Consider the following 19,298-nt stretch of genomic DNA (forward strand, 5'->3'; position numbering starts at 1 on the left):
GGCTCCGTCAAGGACCTGCTGTGACCTTTTTGCATCACACTTTGAGGACAAGATCACTTCTCTCCGCAGAGAGCTTGACGTTGTTTTTAGTGCAGCTCCAGTTGAGGTGTCCGATGCCACCATCTGCCCAATTTTGTGGGATCAGTTCCAGTTATTGCGGCCTGATGATGTAGACAAGGTGCTTGCAGCAGTGCGACCGACCACTTGCCCTCTCGATCCCTGTCCCTCCTGGCTTATAAAAGCAAGCCGAGGGGGTCTGACTGGGTGGGTCCAGGGGGTGATAAATGCTTCCCTCCGGGAAGGGGTGGTCCCTGCTGTCCTTAAGGAGGCAGTAGTGCGACCACTCCTGAAGAAGCCCACACTGGATCCGATGGTATTAGGCAACTACCGCCCAGTTGCTAACACTCCTTTTTTAGGGAAGGTACTTGAGAGGGTTGTGGCGGAGCAACTGCAGGCACTCTTGGAGGATACTGATTATCTAGATCCATTCCAGTCTGGGTTCCGATCTGGTTATGGGACTGAATCAGCCTTGGTTGCCCTGATGGATGACCTTTATCGAGAGAGGGACAGGGGGAATGCAACCCTGTTAATCCTGCTCGATCTCTCGGCGGCTTTTGATACCATTGACCATGGTATCCTCCTGGATCGACTCTGTGGGATGGGCATCGGAGGCACTGTTTTACAGTGGTTCCAGTCCTACCTATGGGGTCGTTTTCAGAGAGTAGCATTGGGTGACCAGTCCTCGGCCTCCTGGCAATTGAGCTATGGAGTGCCGCAGGGCACCATCTTGTCCCCAATGTTATTTAACATCTATATGAAGCCATTGGGAGCGGTCATTAGGGGATTTGGAGCTAAATGCCATCAATACGCTGATGACACGCAGCTCTCTCTCCCTGTGACAACTGAATCAGGTGAGGCTGTGCAAGTCCTGGACCAGTGCCTAGACTCAGTAATGGGCTGGATGAGGGCCAATAAACTGAGACTAAATCCTGGCAAGACGGAAGCTCTGTGGGTGAGTGGTTCCTGAGTCCGGGAGACAGGCTCATTGCCTGTTCTGGATGGGGTTGCTCTGCCTCTGAAAGAACAGGTTCGTAGTTTGGGGGTACTCTTAGACCCATTTCTGTCGTTGGAGGCTCAAGTAGCCGCCACGGCTCAGAGTGCCTTTTACCATCTTCGGTTGGTTCGCCAACTACGGCCTCTCCTGGACAGGGATAGCTTAACCACGGTGGTACAGGCATTGGTAACCTCAAGATTGGATTACTGCAATGCGCTCTATGTGGGGCTGCCCTTGAAGCTGCTCCGGAAGCTGGAGCTAGTGCAGAATGCTGCAGCTCGGCTGTTGTCTGGAGCAGCCCCTTTCCAGCATGTAACTCCTCTGCTGAGGGAACTGCACTGGCTGCCTATTCACTACCGGGCCAGGTTTAAGGTTCTTGTACTTGTGTACAAAGCCCTAAACAACTTGGGACCAGGATACCTGAGAGAGCGCCTTCTCCCGGTCACTGAGGTCATCCGAGGGCCTGCTCCTGGTGGTTCCATCTAGATCCATCCTCCGATTGGAATCCACCAGGGGAAGAGCCTTCAGCATGGTGGCGCCCCTCCTGTGGAATTCCCTGCCTCTGGAGGTCAGACAGGCTCCAACCTTGTACTCCTTTCGGCGCCTCCTGAAAACATCTTTATTCCAAGAAGCCTTTCTTTAACATGCAGCCTTGGATTTCTGTGTTGTTGGGGTTTTTTTTGCTTCTTTTTTTTAAATTTTGTTTTAACTGTTTTATTCTGTTTTTATTTTCATTTTACCTTGTACACCGCTCCGAAATTTTTTCAATGAGGAGCGGTATATAAATATTCTAAATAAATAAATAAATAAATAAGTCTAGGGGTGGCATTAAGGTGGTACTAAGGTGAGAGACTAGGCCTGTTGGGCCAACTGGCTGAATCTCATTTTTGAGATCTGTTGAACAAAAGTTCCTCCCATTTTGTTTAACCCTCTATAAACCCAGTATATAATATAATATTACAGATTATATCATTTACTTACTGTTCTTAATTTTTAAGAATTTTAAACTTTAATTAAGGGTATGATCCAGTAAAGCAAGGGTGAGTAAAGTGTTGCCCTCCTGATGTTTTGGCCTACAACTCCCACAATCCCTCACTATTGGCTTTCCTGGCTAGGACTGATGGGAGTTGTAGGCCAAAACATCTGGAGGCCACAAATGTGTCCCCCTGTATAATGCTATACAGTAATGCTATATAGGCTGCAACACTATACATACTTATATGAGAGTAAGTCTCATGGAATTTAATAGGGCTTATTTTTGAGTAGACTTGTATAGAACTGTATTGTTAAGCATTTTTACCTGTAATTTATTTTAGTGGGAGGATTAAGCAAATGCATAAATCTCTCCTGCTGAAATCAAGTGCTTAATTAGGCAAGAACATGCCTCTTAAGATAAAATCACCACATGATCACACACTATGTTCCATCTCTTTGTTTTTTTTACATGAGATATTGTGAACATAAAATTTTATTTCTATAAAAAAAAAAATTACTCGCTTTTGAAACACTGCCTATATGAATGTTCTTATAGTTGGCCCTGACAAAAGTATTTTGTACCCCAAATATATGTAGTTCCTATAAAATTTCCAAGTATCCATTAAAGCCGCTTTCTCTCTTTCCTCACCTCTATTTTGGTCCTGCCCTCTATTTTCTTCTTTATGTTCAGAGTTCCACCACGCTTCTCATGAAAGATCCCCCTCCCACCTAATTTTTTACTTCCCAACTGTTGTCCTTAACTAATACACAGTCATGAAATACCTTGCATAAAACTACAGGCCTTTAAACAAAAGCTTTATCGTCTAGCCTGCTGTACTGACTGACAGAAACAAGACAAGAGTGAAAATCCAGGACAAAATTGTCATCCTAGACGGTTCAAAGAGACGATCGATACAGCTCCCAGATTTTCTTATAATTTTGCTGCCTTCAGTGACTCAAGATCTCCCAGTGCCAATATTTCAGTAGTGTATGCTAACAGCCAGAATTCCCCATAAAAGGAACTTCTAATAGGCTCCAAGGCACACAGGCTTACTAAGCCTGAAGATTTTGATTCATGCCTGGCTACACACACACAAAATCTAGGCACATGCCTCCTGTCTCCAAAGCTTGTTGTTTTTACTGAATAGCCACCTCCAGTAGGTGCAGCTCTGAAAAGGGACCTGATCCATTGAGCTGGGGCAGTCAAAACAGCTGAGAGTTGTTTTTCTCACCCCTTCACTATATTGTACCATAAAGAAATGGGCATGTCTTAGCCAAATTGTTGAAAACAGAATTAGACTTTTGCCACTTCAATCACCTTGGTGTGCTTCCAGAAAACAAACGTGTGCTCAAGGCTTGGTGCTGAAGCATATAGCCAGAAAGAAGCACTTTAGTCCCCCTTTCCCCTTCAACTTGGTAGTTCACACAGCTGCCTTCGTGGGTGTACACAGTGTGGATCCATTTCAGTGTGCACTGAAATTAGTGCTATAATCAAGGGATGCCCTTGGTGTTTTCTATGGGCTGGTTCAAACCTGCAAAAATGCAAGTAGTAGAGTCCTTCTTGGACTGGCATGCTTTTTACTAATGGTGGAATAGCCCCTGGTTGGGTTACTGCGCAATATAAAAACATCCCCATGTATGAAGTGCTAGCAAATTGGGGAGAAGGTTGTATAAGAGGGAAGCATTTAGTATCGGGTTGTACTTTCTAGAAAGGACTATACCACATGCTGTTTCAAAATAGTGGTCCGCATAAGAGTATATCCACCATAATTTTATATTTTAGTTGCCCTTCCATTTCTATTTTTCATTCTAATATACTGCTTCCACCAGAATTCCTATCCAAATGTGTTCATTTTGTTCCTAGCATTGCCCAGTGTTGTAGTTCCATCATTAGGCATGTTATTTCAGGCTGGCACCAGTAATGTCATCTAGATCTACTCCTAATGCATGGGATCCCTTAGAATTAGCAGCAGTTGTTTTATTATGGGGGGCTCAGAGAAGCTACCTATGCAGTCGATATACCTGAACGGCTTTCTTCAAACCGGAATGCTGTTTTCTTATAAATCGCATGTTTGGAACTGAAACAAAAATTAAGCTCCTCACAGGCTCCTAATAAGTTGCTTGACTCTTTTGGATACCTTTGGCTATGCTTTAAGGCACAAACCTATTGTATCTATTTGACAGCAAACTCTGTTTGTCCTTTCATAGCCTGTTGCACAAAAGAAAACAGCTGAATATGCCCCTTTGGGGGGGAGAAACAAACAAACACTGACTTAATTCATAATCAAAGGCAAGAAGTGTTTGGATTGTTGAGCTGTTAAGGCCCTGAAATGTTCCATCATGGACAAATGGCTACTTGGGTAGCACAGCAGAAGCTTATGCTTTGGAGATATTCTCCTCCTCTTTGACCATGGCTGGCTTGTAGATGACCCCTTTGTCTTCTCCTGCATTTTTGATGCTGAAAAACAGAGCAAGTGGTTGAAATTGCAATCAGAGAATATCAGGAATCATTTCCAAACCTTACCATTCTTGTGACGAAAGGGTGGACTTTCCCAGCTCCGACAATGCACAGTAATGGGTGAAGTTGGAATTTTAATCTATTTTAGAGGGTGTGAGTACAGAAATGGAGAATGGTAATTTCCACAACTGTTTGGGCTCATTTTTGACATAGTGGTGAACCCGTTGCGAATGCAGCTCATCACAAGTGGATTCAGGCATGTTGTGGAGGCAATTAGTATAATCATGAGATTAGAGCTGGGCTGCATGAAGCTTTTGTCCCATGGTCGCTCTTCATTCTTTCAAACCCTGAAGAGCAGCAGCCATCAGTGAAAAGAAGAGGTGCCATTATGAAAGCAATACCCTCTGAAAAGAGTATTAACTGGCTGTCTAAACCTTCCCTCTGTCTTTGGAACCGATTGTGAAATATGAGTTTCAGCCTGAGGATGTGTTGAATAACAAGCTTCACAGTGTCACAATAATCTAACTGGATGTGTTTATTTGTATATCCAAAAGAAGAGGAACATACCTTGAGAATTTAGGAGCAATTCATGAAGTCAATGAAATACAACAAAACTTCGTCTTTTTTTAAATGGGATTGGAATAGGTTTCCCCCCAATAATGACAGACTTTTAAGCGGCACAGCTGCTTTGAGAAGAGGCCATAACTAGGGGCTGTATATACGCAGGGAAAGCCTCGTGGTCGCTGTGGATCTACGCCGTGTCGGTTAGACGACTCAAGCACAGCTTCGTGGCCACCACGGGGCTTACACACAATGCTGCAGTATGAAAAAGTCAGGGATTTACCCTGACTTTTTCAAAGGGAGCAATGTCCCTTTTTTAAAAAAAAAAAAAATATTATTAAACAATCTACAACAACAACAAAAACAACAAATAAAAATCACTCGATACATAAACATAAAATTGCCTTAATATCATATATTCTAATTTAACCTATTAAACATATTTGTACTAAACATAACAGTGCTCCCCCCACCTCGGGATCTCATTCCTGCTTCCAAAAACTCATAGTTTCTTCTGTTGGTGGTTTCCCACTTCCTTTAGAGAACACAAACTCTAGGAACTTTTTCCATATACCCTCAAAATCATTCGTTTTTACTATACCTCTTTTCATTTTAATATTACATGTCAATTTATCATTCATAGCAATGTCCCAATGTCTCATCTCCTTGAGTCTTCCAGTTCCTAGCTACAATCAGCCTCGCAGCCGTCAGCAGGTTCGTTATCAGTTCTTTCGTTTCTTTATTACATTTAAGTTCTTCTTGCAGTGAAAGTAATGCAATCCTTGGTGTGACCTCTACTTTAAATCCCACAATCTGCTCAATCTCAAAAAATACCGTCTTCCACAACTTTTGCACATGTTTACAGTCCCACCACATATGTAAATATGTTCCTTTTTCACCACAACCCCTCCAACAATCTGCTGAAAGCTGATTATTAATCTTATTTAATCTAACCGGAGTTAAATACCACCGCCATACAAGTTTATAGTAATTCTCCTTTATTCTTACTGACATATTTCTCAACACTCTCTGTCTCCATAGTCCTTCCCATCTCTGCTGTCCTATTTGTATCTTCAAATCAGTCTCCCAAACCTCTTTCCCGCCACTATCCAACACTCCTTCCTCAGTTAATATATTATATAGTTGACTCATTAACCCTTTTGTCCCTATATTTTGTCCCTTATCAATTTCTTTTTTTTCAACTAATTCCTCAAATTTCGTACTCTCTCCACACTCTCCATTTTCTCTCACCCAATTTTTAGTCCATTGTTCCAATTGCCCATAGTTTAACCACGTTAATTTCAAATCTTTTAGAACTTCTTCCAACCTCTCTCTTGTGGTCATCCCCCTTAACCATTCTCTTAATTTCATTTTGTTTTTTTCTTTTAAAACTTTGCTTAATCTATTCTTTAAGTTCTCAGGAAATTTCTTTAACATTATCACCGGTGTTAAGGAGGAGTTACTTGAAAGCAATTCCTTTTTGTATTTATTCCAAAGCTCCCAATGGAACTTCAAAAAGTGATTATCTAAATCATTAAGCCATTTACCCTTCCCTTTTTCCTTAAAAAATACATTCTGCAACTTTAACTCAATATTGCCTAATGTTTTTTCCTCCATCCATTCTAAGTCCCCTACCCGTAAAATTGCTTCAACAATATGTCTTAACCTGTTTGCTATATAATAGTACTCAAGGTTTGGGAGACCCAATCCACCCTTCTTTTGGCTTAAATATCATTTACTTTTATTAATCCTTGATTTCTTCTCAGCATTGCAGTAGTTATTTATAAGATTCTGCCAATTTTTTAACTCTGAATCTGAAGTTCTTATTGGTAACATCCTAAAAAGAAAATTGATCTTAGGTAAAATTTTCATCTTTATTAAAGCTATTCTTCCAAACCAAGAAAGATTCAGTTTTTTATACTTCTTTAACTTTTCTACTATCTCTTTTTTCAATCCATTTAAATTCTCACTTTCCAAATCTTCTAAATTTTTAGTAATCTTAATACCCAAATATTTAATTTTTCCTTTACTTTTCAAAACTGAAGCCTTCCCTTCCCATTCTTTTTCTTCCTTTTTAGTATAATTAAATAACATCAATTCCGTTTTTGCCCAATTTATTCTTAACCCCGTAACTTCTTCAAATTCTTTCAACTGCTGTTTAATTCTTACCATTTTACCTATAGGATCTCTAATAGTCATCAATGTGTCATCTGCAAACATATTCAACTTTATTTTATTACTGCTACCTATCCCCTCTATCTCCCCGTCTTCTCTTATTGCGTTTGCCAACAATTTCATCACCAATACAAACAGGACTGGCGAGAGTGGGCATCCTTGTCTTGTCCCTCTGGCTAGTCGTATCTTATCCGTTATTCCGTCGTTTACTACCACTACGGCTGTGTTTTTAGAGTATAACTGCTCTATTATTGCTCTGAATTTAATACCAAATCCCATTTTATTTAAAACCAACTTTAAAGTTTGCCAACTCACACAATCAAAAGCCTTAAAAATATCTAACGCTAAAATACCAATGTCAATATGGCGCTTCTGCCATGTGATGTCGCTCTGGGGCCAGCCCGAGGGCAGAACCTGGTGGAAGGCGACTAGCAATTGGTCACCTTCCACCAGGAAGAGGGTGGGGGCAGCATCAAGATTACCCAACTTCACCCCGGAAGAGGGAAAGCATGAGGTTTAAGAGGGAGGCGGTGCCAACCTGGGTCCATGAAGACAGCCCCTAAAAGTGCACATTTTGCATTGAATTCCTCTGGCATTCCCTGGAGGTCAGGCAGGCACCAACTTTGTATTTTTGTGAACCGCCCAGATTGCTCCGGCTATTGGGTGGTATAGAAATGTAATTAATAAATAAAAATAAATAAATAAATAAATAAATAAATAATATTCCTTTCGGCGCCTCCTGAAAACATCATTATTCCAGGAAGCTTTTCCTTAATGACCAGCCATGGTTTCACTGTACATTTTGCTTCTTCTAAAATCTATTTTAAAGTGTTTTATTCTGTTTTTATTTTATTTTATCTTGTACACCACTCTGAAATTTTGAATGGGGAGCAGTATATAAATATTGTAAATAAATAAATAAAACGGTCCAGGTTCAATCTTTGACACCTCCAATTAAAGCATTTCAGCAGTGCTGTGAAAAGGATCCCTGCCTGACAGCCCGGGTTTTCTCTCAATAGTGGGCTACAGGAACCGCTTGTCTGACTGACTGTAAGGCAACTCTTTATTTCATGTCTCTATACTCCATGCTCTTTTAATGTGTGCGCTGCCAAGGTGTACCGATGGTATGAAGCCAGGCCAATATTGCCTGCTCACTCTGGCAGCAGTTCTTCACGTTCTGCAACCGAGAAGCCTTTCCCAGCAATATTACCTAAGATTCTTTAACTAGGTATCCCGGGGATTGAAACCTGGAACTTGCCACATGCAAAGCCCAGGTAAAAGCAAAAACAATTGAATTCTATGATGGGAAAGGCAAGAACTCATGATGGGTTTGGTCTGCTAGTTGTACAGGAAAATGTAACAGTAGATGAACCTACTAAGCTATCATCCCGTGGAATAATGGCAAAGGTCTTACCTCCATAACGCTTTCCAAGTACTCCCAGTTCGCAGAGCATGCTGGGCTGATCAGGGGTTGTTTAACCCCTGATGAGCCATGGCACATGCTAGGGGGCATTTTGAATATGCTGCCTGTCAGTGTTGACAATACTGGGCTAGATGGACCAATGGTCTGACTCAGTGTAAGGCAGCTTCCTATGTTCCCATTTGAGGGTTAAACAAGCCCTCCATAACCCTACTACAAACCGAGAGTTATGCGTGTGTGTGTGTGTAGGTGTTAACCCCCAAATAACCTACAGTAGCTGGGTTCGCACAACATGACAATCCCTGCATATTCAAAAGTATCCCCTGATGAGCCTGACATGTTGTGCCTGTTACATGTCCCTTTCTGACCTCTCTCACTGCAGATAATAACTTATAAGTAATGGAGAAAACTGTTGGAAGAACAATCTCAAAGTTCTTCTAATACTGCGAGTATTACAAGCACTACTTTAATCCAAGATCAGCTGCTGTGGATGTAAATGCTGGAAAAGATAAACATGCCAAATTTCAGTTTTCCTGTCATCAATAGAAAGGGGTACAGTGGAATTGATAGGAAAAGTAATAAATGCAGGTTGCTTACCTGTAACTGTAGTTCTTCGAGTGATCATCTATGCATTCACACATATGGCCTCTGCCCCTGCGCTGAGACCTAGATAGGAACCTCCAATAGCTAAGCGAAACCCTTTTGGGCGGGAACCCCTCCCCCACGCCACTGCGCATGTACCGTGGGTTCCCGCCCTTCCCTCAGTTCATAGGAGTCCGACATTGTGCTCCCATAAACATGAATTGTAATAAAAATGTTACAACATACATAATGCATATATATAGCATCTTAAAAAGAATAACAGATGCCACCAAGTGGGGTTGGTGGGTGGGTTGTGTGAATGCATAGATGACCACTCGAAGAACTACAGTTACAGGTAAGCAACCTGCATTTCTTCATCGTGGTCTCTATGCATCACACATATGGGCGAGTAGCAAGCTGACATACCTTGGAGGTGGGTTGGTGCATCATCTCAACACCTCAGAGCTCCTTAGGTCAGAGTGTCATCTCAGGACTTCAGAAAGCACTGCTCTCCCGAAGGAGCAGTCCTGACGGACACGAGTGTCCAAACTGACGGACACGAGTGTCCAAACTGTAGTGTCTGACAAACGTGGACGGAGTTGACCACGTTGCGGCTTTACAAACATCCGTCAGCGAGACTCCTCTGCTGAATGCAACAGATGTTGCTACCGCTCTGGTTGAGTGAGCTGTCACCGGCTGCTGTAGTTCTAATTTCGATAGGGAGTAGGCAAGCTTAATTGTCTCTACAATCCACTTTGACAGTCTTTGGCATGAGACTGGCAAACTTTTAGATGGCTCTCCATAACAAACGAATAACTGCTTAGTTTTCCTAAAACTTTCAGTTCTAGTTTTGTAAAAAGCGAGAGCCCTCCTCACATCAAGTGTATGGAGTGATGCATCGATTGCCGTTGTCGGGTTTGGGAAGAACGCTGGAAGAATGATGTCTTGGGAGACATGAAAATTTGATACCACCTTAGGTAGAAATGAAGGATCAGTGCGTAAAACGACCTTGTCCCTATGAAAAACTGTAAAAGGTGGATCAATTCTGAGAGCTCTAAGCTCGCTTGCACGTCTCGCTGAAGTGATGGCTATCAAGAAAACTGTCTTGAATGATAAGAGCCTTAGGTCAGCTGTAGCCATAGGTTCAAAGGGTTTAGCAGTCAGAGACTGCAGGACCACAGATAAGCTCCATGATGGTACGACGTCTTTACCAGTCGGTATCGTGTTTTTCAACCCCTTTACGAATGTCTTCGAGAGGGTGTGTGTGAAGGGCGAGTATCCCTCGACACCGTCATGAAAAGCCGATATCACCGCTAAATGAACTCTTATTGATGAGAGTTTCAGACCTAGTCGGTAGAATGATAATAAGTATTCTAGTATTGTTGAAATAGGGCATGAGTTTGCTGTCTGATTGTTCTGTGAGGCAAATATCAGGAATCTCTGCCATTTCTTGGTATAAGATTTCCTCGTCGATGGCTTCCTCGATGCCCTCAGTATTTGGTCTACTGTCATATTTATGGTATCGAGGGAGGCGTTGGGATTATCCTCCACACCGTCATCTTCAGTGTCGATAAGTCTGGGTGCCGAACCTTGCCCTGGTGTCGAGACAAGAGTTTCGGTACCGAAGGGAGTTTGACGTAGTCGTGTCCCGATAGTCGAAGAGCATGCAGAAACCAGGCCTGTCTTGGCCACCACGGTGTTATCAGGATGCAGTCTGAATTGTCCGTCCGGATCTTTGCTAGGACTCTTGTTAACAGAGGAAACGGAGAAAAGATGTACAGAAGATCTCCTCTCCACGTTCTTGTGAAAGCGTCTCCTAGTGAATTTTCTCCTCTTCCAGCTCTGCTGCAGAATCTGGAGCAGACTGCATTTTCCTCGGTGGCGAAGACGTTGACGGCTGGGTACCCCCAGCATCGAAAGAGGTGTTCCCTGGTATCAACGTCGAGCTCCCACTCGTGGTCGGTGTGGAAGGACCTGCTGAGTGAGTCCGCGATGACATTGTCCTTCCCTGCTACATGAATCACGGTAAGGTAAGTATTCCTCTTTATACACCAATTCCATATTCTGGTTGCAGATCGAGTCAACGGGTACGATCTGGTTCCACCCTGTCTGTTGATATAACAGACTACGGTGGTGTTGTCTGTGGCAATTAAGACACTTCGGCCCACTATCATTTGGGAAAAAGTTTTTATCGCGTTCTCTACCGCCAAAAGTTCCAGGTGGTTGATATGTTCCTCCCTTAACATGGGAGGCCATCGACCCTGGGCGGTAAGGGAGTTGCAATGAGCTCCCCACCCATCCATGGAGGCATCGGTAGTGATCGTTACCGAGGGCGGCGGTCTTTGGAACGGGACGCCTTCTAGTAAGTTTCCCATCGAGCGCCACCATTTCAGAGACGCTCGCACTTGTCTCGGGATGGAGAGAAAGGTTCTGTGAGCGTTGCGTCGAAGGTCGAACGTTCTCAAGAACCAGCCTTGCAGAACTCTCATGCAGAGTCTCGCAAACTTGATGACTGCCGTAGTGGCTGCCATTAAACCAAACAGTCTCTGAATTGCCCAGGCTGAGAGTTTTACTCGACTCTCGATATCGAGGATGAGGTCGTGAAGTGTCTTTGCTCTGGCCACTGGGAGGAAGGCTCTGCCATCCAGGGACGATAAGGTCACCCCTATAAAGTCTATTTTCCTCTGAGGGGTTAGGATGGACTTCTCCTCGTTGACCCAGAGGCCTAACGAGCTCAATAGGTTGAGGGTCGTAGATATATTCTCTTGTAGTGTGGAGCTGTTCTCTGCTACCAGCAGCCAATCGTCTAGATACGGGTAGATGAAAATTTGCTTTTGTCGTAGGTGGGCGCAGACAACTGCCATCGTCTTCGTGAAGACCCTCAGCGCCGTCGAGAGTCCAAAAGGCAGGACGGTGAATTGGAATTGTTGAGTTCCAATGGCAAATCGCAGGTAAGCTTGATGCGACTTCCTGATCGATATATGGAAGTAAGCATCCCTCAAATCTACCACCGCGAACCAAAGTCCTGTGTAAAGGAGTTGGAGAACCGAGGAAACCGTTGTCATGCGGAATTTCTTGGGGTTGATATAATTGTTTAGATTTCTTAGATCCATGATTGGTCGAAGACCCCCATCCTTCTTCGGGATCGTGAAGTAGCGGGAAAAGAATCCCTGGTTGATTTGATGTGGTGGCACAGGAGAAATGGCTCCCTTCGTTAGGAGGGTCTGAACCTCGAGTAGTAGAGGAGCGGATGGTGCCGTTACTTTCGGTCCCGAGGGCGGAGGAAGGACATCGAATTCGATGGCGTACCCCTCTTTGATGATAGTGAGCACCCAGGAGTCGGTTGTTATTGACTCCCATTGATGGTAATGGGGTGCTAAGCGGTTCATAAAAGGTGGTAGATTTGGGGTACAGAAGTCAAACCCGCTGCTTTTTGGTGAAGTCAGGTTGGCGTTTGTCTCCTTGGAATCGGCTCTGATAAGGCCTTTTCTTCTGTAACTGCTGTTGCTGTTGTCTCGGCTGGGGTTGATAGTATGGACGTTGCTGATATTGCTGAGCGGGTAGTTTTGTCCATCGTCGTGGTTTGTATTGTTGGGGTGGTGCCGTGAAACCCATCTTTTTTGCTGTCGTTCGGGCCTTGTAGATAGAGTCTAAAGCGTCGTCTGTCTTGGAATTGAAGAGCCCTTCCCCGTCAAAAGGCAAGCTCTCTATCCTATTCTTAGTTTCAATTGTCAAGTTAGCCGATCTCAGCCAGGCGTGTCTTCTTAAGGATATGGCGCCATCATAGCCTTGGAGTGACAATCAGTCTGGTGTCTTGCAGTGGAGAGCTGCTGTCTAGCTATGGCTGATGCCTCCGACTGAAAGACTCTGGCTAGCTCCCTTTTGTCTTCGGGTAGATGGTCACAGAGTGATCCTATCTTTTCCCAAAGAAATAATTGGTATCGGGCCATCGTTGCCTCATAAGTGGCCGCCCTGATACCGAGCGATGAAGAGGAGTAAATCTTTCTCCCCGTTACATCCAATTTTCTACCCTCTTTGTCCACTGGTGCCGAGTGGGTTCTTTGTGATCGGCCTTGAGCCGATTCCACCACTATGGAGTTGGGTTTCGGGTGTTGTAATAGGAAACCCGCATTCTTGTCTTGAACCCTATACATAGATTCTAATTTCCTAGAATTGGGTTGTGTTACTGTCGGAGTTTTCCACGACAGTTGGGCAGTTTGTATGAGAGTCGGTGGCAATGGTATGGCGATCGGTATGTTAGAGTCTGTATGGAAGACATCGTAAATCCAGTCGTCTACGTGCTCTTCTGGTTTTCCAGTCCCAAGGCCTGTGCCATTCTTAGGATGTGCTCGGCGAATCTTCCTGTGTCATCCGACGGAGAGGCTGGATCAGTGGTATACACCGCATCTTCAGGTGATGGGATCGATGGTGCAATTGAAACTGCCGATTCCGAGTCGGAAGGGTAGTCGTTCTCTGGCGAGGAAGGTGCCCCAATTTGCAGCTGTTGTTGAAGAAGCTCTAATGCCTGTTCTTGGTGTTGAAGCATTGCTGGTCGATGCGGAGACGTGTCATCTCGACGTCGAAGGGTCGACGCCGGTGAAGTGTGGCGAGATAATTGTGGAGCCATCGGGATCTAACAAACCCTGGTTGGAGGCGGTGGATGAGCAAAATATGCCTCCGGAGGGTATTGGGGTCTCCTTTCGTCAGGGAAGTAGTCATGTGGGCGATAGCCCTCCCAGTCATAATACCGGTGTTCGGGTCTATAATAAACATGCTGTGATGATCTCCCCCATTCTGATCTGGGGGACTGGTGCCTTTCCATTGTAGGTAATGGCATAGGAGTTGGTGGCCTGGGCGCTTCGGAAGCCTCCTCCATTGCTGTGAGGCGTACCGGGTCTCATGTTGAGGTTGCCGAGGCCGAGTCCCTAATCTCTCCTTCCGAGAGGCTTGGCAGATCTTGTTGCCTCGGTACGGTAGGTGTCGATACCGTAGTCGGTACTGAGCGTTGGGTCGGTACGGAGAGCGTTGCCGTCGCTGTCGGTAGCGAGGTAGGCAATGCGCTCTGACTAGGTTTGGGTGTTCCCAACAGCCTTGGAGGGGACTTATCCAGCCTCTTCCTCTTTTTCTTCTTTTTTTCCGTCTCGGAGGATTTAGGAGTCCGGGCTTTTTTGGCAAGCTTTTTAGCCGCGGAAATGCAGGTTGCTTACCTGTAACTGTAGTTCTTCGACTGGTCATCTATGCATTCACACATATGGGCTTTGCACCTGCGCAAAGACCAGACCGGAACCTTCTATAGCTGAGTGGAACGTTTTTGGCGGGAACACCTCCCCCACGCTACCGCGTATGTCCATGGGGTTCCCGCCCTTACCTCAGTTTACAGGAGTCCGACATTGTGCCCCCATAAACATGAGTGTAAATAAAATAAAGTACATTCCACATATAACTGTGTTATTTGTAAGTCTCACACCACCAAGTGGGGATGGTGGGTGGGTTGTGTGAATGCATAGATGACCACTTGAAGAACTACAGTTACAGGTAAGCAACCTGCATTTCTTCTTCGTGGTCTCTATGCATCACACATATGGGCGAGTAGCAAGCTGACATATCTTTGGAGGTGGGTTGGTGCATCATCTGAAGATCTCCGAGAGCACTGTCCTTCCAAACGAGCAGTCCTGCCTCGCACAGGTGTCCAGACTGTAGTGCTTGACAAACATGGACGGAGTGGACCACGTTGCGGCTCTACAGACTTCTGTCAGGGGAACACCCCTGCTGAAGGCAACAGATGTTGCGACAGCTCTAGTAGAATGGGCTGTCACAGGCTTTAAAAGGTCTAGTTTAGAGATAGAGTAAGCAAGTTCAATTGTCTCTACTATCCAGCGTGACAGTCGCTGGCAAGACACAGGGAGTCCCTTAGAAGGCTCTCCATAACAAATAAACAATTGCTTTGTTTTCCTAAAACTCTCTGTCCTAGCCTTGTAAAAAGCAAGAGCTCTCCTTACATCAAGTGTATGTAACGAAGACTCAACAGGTGTCGTAGGATTCGGGAAGAAAGCTGGTAGAGTGATATGCTGGGACAGATGAAAAGTTGACACTACCTTAGGCAGGAAAGCCGGGTCTGTGCGTAACACAACCTTGTCCTTGTGAAAGATAGTGTAAGGAGCATCTATCCTGAGAGCTCTGAGCTCACTTGCATGTCTTGCCGATGTAATGGCTACTAAAAAGACAGTCTTAAATGTCAGAAGCCTAAGGTCAGATAAGGCCATGGGCTCGAAGGGCTTCTTTGTCAATGCCTGTAGCACCACTGACAGGCTCCATGGTGGAACGATACACTTTACTGTTGGTATCGTATTTTTAAGTCCTTTTAGAAATTTCCTCGATGTTGGATGTGTAAAAGGTGTAAAACCATCCATGCCTCGATGAAAAGACGTAATAGCCGCTAGGTGAACTCTGATGGAAGTGAGTTTGAGTCCCTGCTGATAAAGTGCCATAGGTATTTGAGAATCAATGACAAAGGGCAAGATTCAGGTGCTTGATCGTTTTCCAAGGCAAAAGTTTGAAATCTCTGCCACTTTGCCGCGTAAGATTTTCTCGTTGAAGGCTTTAGTGATGCCAACAATATATGGTCTACAGTTAAATCCTTGGTACAAGAGGAGGAATGGATGATATTCTCCATGCCGTCATCTTGAGGGTCGACAGGTTTGCGTGTCGAACCCTGCCCTGGTGTCGAGACAACAGTGTCGGTATCGGCGGGAGTCTGATGTAATTCCCGTCCGACAGTCGAAGGGCGTGGGAGAACCACGTCTGTCGAGGCCACCACGGTGTGATAAGGATGCAGTCCGACCTGTCTGACTGGATTTTGGCCAGCACCTTCGTCAACAGTGGAAACAGAGGAAAGATGTAAAGAAGATTTCCTTTCCAGGTTCTGGTGAAAGCATCTCCTAGCGAGTGCTTTCCTCTTCCTGCTCTGCTGCAGAACCTGGAACAAGCTGCGTTTTCTTCAGTAGCGGACATCGACAGCAGGGAGGCTCCAGTACCGAAAGAGAACGTCTCTTACTTCTGTATCGAGCTCCCATTCGTGGTCGACGTGGAAAGACCTGCTGAGGGCGTCCGCGATGATGTTTTCCTTGCCCGCTACATGGATCGCCGTCAGGTGAGTATTTCTCTTTATGCACCAGTTCCAAATCCTGAGTGCCGATCGATTCAGAGGATGAGACCTTGTCCCACCTTGTCTGTTGATGTACGCCACTACCGTGGTGTTGTCCGTCGCGATCAGGACGTTTCGGCCCTCGATCATTTGTGAAAAAGGTTTTATTGCATTCTCCACCGCTAGCAGTTCTAGGTGGTTGATATGATGTTCCCTCTGGGAAGGAGGCCAACGGCCCTGAGCTGTGAGGGAGTCGCAGTGTGCTCCCCATCCGATCAACGATGCATCCGTCGTGATCGTTACCGAAGGAGTTTCTTGCTGGAAGGGAACTCCTTCTAGGAGCGTCGACATCGAAAACCACCATTTCAGAGATGCCCTTACTTGCGTCGGGGGATCGACAGGTAAGTTCGCCGGGCATGGTGTCGAAGATCGAAAGTTCTTAAAAACCAGGCCTGCAATATTCTCATTCTGAGTCTTGCAAACCTGATGACTGCAGTTGTAGCTGCCATCAAGCCTAATAGCCTCTGAATTGTCCATGCCGAGACCTTTCGGTGGCTCTCGGTAGCGATGGCTAACTCTTGAAGGGTGCTTGCTCTGGTCGAGGGCAGGTATGCTCTCCCGTCCCGAGACGATAGGGTTACCCCTATGAAGTCCAGCTTCTGCTGTGGGGTCAAGATGGATTTCTCCTCATTGACCCACAGACCCAACGAGACCAACAGGTTGAGGGTGGTTGAAATGTCCGCTACCAGATCTTTTTTCGGGACCGTGAAGTATCGGGAGAAAAACCCCTGGTTGAGTTCCTCTGCGGGTACTGGAGAGATGGCTCCTTTCGCTAGGAGGGTCTGTACCTCGAGAAGCAGAGGAGGGGATGGCGCCGTTACTTTCACCCCCGAAGAAGGAGGAAGGACATCGAGCTCGATGGCATACCCCGAGTTGATGATAGTGAGCACCCAGGAGTCCGATGTTATTGACTCCCATTGATGGTAATGTGGTGCTAGGCGGTTCGCAAAGGGAGGTGGATCTGGGATAAAGAAGTCAAACCCGCTGCTTCTTAGAGAAGTCGGGCTGACGTTTGCTTTGGAGCTGTTGTTGCTGCTGCCTCTGCTGACCTTTCGCTGTCGACAATTGTTGCCTGGCTATGGCTGAAGCTTCACTCTGGAAAACTCGTGCCAGCTCTTTTTTGTCCTCTGGGAGATGTTCACATAGTGATCCTATTTTCTCCCAGAGGAAGAGCTGGTATCGGGCCATGGTAGCCTCATAGGCTGATGCCCTGATGCCCAAAGAGGCAGAGGAGTAAATCCTCCTGCCCGTATGGTCCAACTTTCTGCCTTCTCTGTCCACGGGTGCAGAATGTGCCTTCTGTGAGTGGCCTTGAGCCGACTCCACTACGATCGAATTAGGTTTGGGATGTTGGACCAGAAACTGTACATTTTCCTCTTGGACTTGATAGAGGGTTTCTAGCCTTTTCGATGTGGCTTGAGTCATAGCCGGTGTTTTCCAAGATAATTGAGCCGTTTGCTTTAAAGCATGTGGAATAGGGATGGCAAGTCGTTGGTTGGTTGTGGACTGGAAAACGTCGTAGATTGGATCGACGACCGATTCATCCATTTGCTGGATCTCCAGTCCTAATGCCTGAGCCATTCTAAGCATATGGTCAAAAAATCTGACCATATCGTCGGAAGGGGAAGAAGGGTCCTTGTCATGAACCTCATCTTCTGGTGAAGGCATCGATGGAGTAGCCAACAACCCCGACTCAGAATCCGATGGGTAATTATCCTCAGGCAAGGATACTGTAACCACCTGGAGGTCTCCATGCTCCGTCGGTACCGTGGTAACCGCGGCAGTCGATGCCGATGGCTGCGTACAGTGTCGAGGCGTCGACACCGTGGACGTTTGGTGGGCGGGCGGTGGAGGCAGCGGTAGATGACACATCCTCGTAGGCGGAGGGTGCGCATAATATTCTTCTTGAGGGTACTGGTGGTCACCCAGGAAGTATCGTTGTGGGCGATATCGATCCCATACATAGTCGCCACATACTGATTGGGGATAAGAGTATTGAAAAGCTCCTTCCGATTGACGCCTTAGAGTGTGCCTTGGCGAAGGCGGTAGAGGGATTAGTCCCTGAACTTCTTGCAGCCTGGCAGGCTCTCGGAAAGAGGCCGCTGAAGCGGAATCCTGCAACTCGCCCTCCGATAGACTGGGAGGATGTGTCGGTACCGTAGCCATCGGTACCGACTGGGATCTCGATACCGAGGGAGGCCTCGGTATCGAAGCGGTCGGTATGGCAGGAGGAGTAGAGTGACTCCTAGCCAGTTCCGCCGTGCAGGATGACCCTAACGAGGGTTTTTCCGCGTCTCGCTTCTTCTTCTTCTTTTTCTCCATTTCAGAAGAAGATTTGGGAGTCCGGGCCTTTTTGGAGATTTTCCTGGCCGCGGAACTCGCCAGTGACCGTCCAGGCGTTAGGGATATCTGAGCCCTATTAGCCGTTCTGGAATGTTCAGGCACCTCAGTGCAACGGTCATCAACGGACTTACTGGCTGCCGTTTGTCCAGGCGTTAGGGGTATCTGAGCCCTATTAGCTGCTCTGGAATGTTCAGGCACCTCAGTGCAACGGTCAACGGACTTACTGGCTGCCGTTTGTCCAGGCATTAGGGGTATCTGAGCCCTATTAGCCGCTCTGGAATGTTCTGGCACCTCAGTGCAACGGTCATCAACGGACTTACTGGCTGCCGTTTGTCCAGGCGTTAGGGGTATCTGAGCCCTATTAGCCGCTCTGGAATGTTCAGGCACCTCAGTGCAACGGTCATCAACGGACTTACTGGCTGCCGTTTTGTGCATCCTCGAAGATTCAGCCAAGACTCAACTTTATGGCCTTCACCTAGGCACAGGACGCACAGGGAGTGCCCGTCAGTTGGAGGGAGTTTAGCTC

The 19,298-nt window shown here is 46.0% G+C and overlaps 1 protein-coding gene across 2 annotated transcripts in view; it reads left to right on the forward strand.

Annotated features, from left to right (window-relative positions):
- Nucleotides 1-19,298, forward strand: part of LOC134409871 (ras-related protein Rab-8B-like) — a 60,642-nt gene that overhangs the window by 36,975 nt on the left and 4,369 nt on the right. Inside the window, exons 8-9 of one of the 2 annotated variants that reach the window (XR_010026219.1) lie at nucleotides 11,066-11,255; nucleotides 12,069-12,176. The gene's annotated coding sequence lies outside the window, so the exon portion shown is untranslated. Of the gene's footprint in view, nucleotides 1-11,065; nucleotides 11,256-12,068; nucleotides 12,177-19,298 lie in introns of those variants that run through there. The other variant, XM_063142861.1, reaches the window with a different exon arrangement.

Source organism: Elgaria multicarinata, chromosome 16, assembly GCF_023053635.1.
Source record: "Elgaria multicarinata webbii isolate HBS135686 ecotype San Diego chromosome 16, rElgMul1.1.pri, whole genome shotgun sequence".
NCBI lineage: Eukaryota > Metazoa > Chordata > Lepidosauria > Squamata > Anguidae > Elgaria > Elgaria multicarinata.